This window comes from Gavialis gangeticus, unplaced genomic scaffold (assembly GCF_001723915.1).
Source record: "Gavialis gangeticus isolate Ggan-Ray unplaced genomic scaffold, GavGan_comp1, whole genome shotgun sequence".
Lineage (NCBI taxonomy): Eukaryota > Metazoa > Chordata > Crocodylia > Gavialidae > Gavialis > Gavialis gangeticus.
In genome coordinates this window covers 144317070-144319275 of record NW_017728992.1, presented here as the reverse complement: position 1 = coordinate 144319275, position 2206 = coordinate 144317070, and the positions used below count along the sequence as shown (strand labels likewise).

At 50.0% G+C, this 2206-nt stretch overlaps 1 long non-coding RNA gene across 1 annotated transcript in view; it reads left to right on the top strand.

Annotated features, from left to right (window-relative positions):
• Positions 1 to 552, top strand: part of LOC109299781 — a 15082-nt gene extending 14530 nt beyond the window's left edge. Inside the window, exon 3 of the long non-coding RNA XR_002097996.1 lies at positions 543 to 552. This is a non-coding gene — a long non-coding RNA (uncharacterized LOC109299781). The remainder of the gene's footprint in view (positions 1 to 542) is intronic.
• Positions 553 to 2206: the final 1654 nt, after the last annotated feature.

Sequence of the window (2206 nt, the reverse complement as noted above, 5' to 3'; positions counted from 1 at the left end):
GTCTAGGTCCCTTCCAACTCATTGATTCTATGATTCTAAGACCACTACCACCAAGAGGAAATAACATGTGCTGGTATTTGATGATTGCCTTCTGTGTGGAATGAAGATATTCATCTGCCTGTCTGACCTGTTGTCTCAAGAGGTGTGCTGCTTGCCCAGAATCTGGATCCAAGGCTCATCCAGCCCTCTGACTACTGTCCCATACTGGTCATCCATGAGGACATCAATGATGCTGCCAAGGGGACTCTGAGCGTATCAAAAGTAACTACAGGGCTCTGGGTGCAAGGGTGAAGGAGACAGGGGCTCAGGTGGATCTCCTCAATCCTTCCAATCAAAGGGATGACCCCAGGCAGAGGCAGATGCATCCTGCAGAGCAATGTATGGCTGTGCAGATGGTGTCACCAGGAGGGTTTTAGCTTTTGCCAACATGAGATGTTGTTCCAAGAATAAAGATTGCTAGGAAGAGATAGAATCTACCTGACAGAGTGAGGGAAGATCGTCTTTAGAAATAGGCTTGCTAAGCTTGTGAGGAGGGCTTTAAGCTAAGTTCACTGGGTGATGGAAACCAAAGCTTGGAGGGAAGTGGGGAACCAGGTGACCTGGAACAAGTACAAGTATGAGGGGATAACAGAGGAGGCCTTCTCATTCTTCCTTAGAAAGTAGGGCAAATACCTAGTTACCTCAGATGTCTGCACACAAATGCACAGAGCCTGGGAAACAAACAGAAAGAACTGGAAATCCTCGCAGAGTGATGGATCAATAATGTGATTGCAGTAACAGAGACTTGGTCGGATACCTCTCATGGCTAGAGTACTATCATGGATAGGTATAAATTGTTCAGGGAGAACAAACAAGGGGAAGAGGAGGAGGAGTTGTGTTTTATGTAAAAAAGCTGTATGATTGCTCAGAGCTTCAGTATGAAACTGAAGATAGGTCTGTTGCAAGTCTCTGGGTTAGGGTCAGAGGGGAGAGTAACAACAGTGATATTGTGGTGTTTGTCTATGTAAGAGGAACAAGGCCCTGTCACTTTAAGAGGGGAAAGTTGATTACTGCAGCAAGCATCTGCAGCTGCTGCAGCAGAAAAAGACCATCAACCCCAAATGGAAACATCTGTGCATGGCTGGGGAGACACATGACAAGAAGGAGTGGGGCTTCACAGTCCATAAACCTTGTACCTGAGGCTGAGCAGGCAATCTACCCCTGCATGCTGCTGGGAAAGGTTATCCCTTTAGAGAAGAGCTAATGGAGACTGACAGGCAGGCACCCAAGCCATCCACAGGAGTTGGGATGAGAGGAGTCCAAAGGTGGTACAGCCTGCAGGCAACATTAATCCTAAGTGGGGAAGACTTTCAGTTTGTAAAACAGCTTGCTTGTGTTTATTATTTTGTTACATTTTGAATGTGATACTGGAGGACTCAGTTGTGAGTACAGAGGAAGTGCCTGTTGGGGCACTCTGCAATAGACAGCCTGTCCTAAGGTCAGGGATGCAGAGGGCTGAGGGCTGAGTGACTTAGGCCAAGGCTGGGAGGGTTAAGCCCACAGAGAGGTAAGTAGTAGGGCTGTGTGAAGCTTCAGTAGCCGATTCAATTTGACAGAGATTCGGCCCAATTCAGGGACCAAATCTCCGAATCTCTGAATCGAATCAGGAGATCAATTAAAAGCTCCAAATTGATTGGAAGCATCTGAATCAACTTGGAAAAGTTTTGGAAAAGATTCAGCTGCTTTGGAGATTCGGCCATAGAGTAAACAGGCAGCTGACACAGCTGCCTCCAGCTGGTAAGTCTGTTGGTGCTGGGGGAGAGGAAAGTGAAGGGGCATGCAGGAGGGAGGAACTAGACAAGCTGCCCAGCCAGGCCAGGGAGGCACTTTACTCAGGGAGAGGAGGCGGGGAGGGTTGCAGGATGTAGGCAAAGCAGTACTGGGAGAGGGGGCTCTGCCCTGCTGCCATTTGCCCAGCTGGGACAGGGATGCAGGCATGGGCAGGATTCAGGGCAGGGATGCAGGCAGGGTTGGATGTGGGCGTGATTTACTCCAGGCAGTAGGGGCAAACAGCAGCACAGCATAGGCCCCACTCCCAGTGCTGCCATTCCCTCATCCCACGTCCCCCCACCATCTACGCCAGCTGGCAAGTGGTGGCACAGCAGAAACCCTGCTCCCAGTGCTGATGTGGGTGCAGCAGCGCTGGGAGTGGGGGCTATGCCCTGCT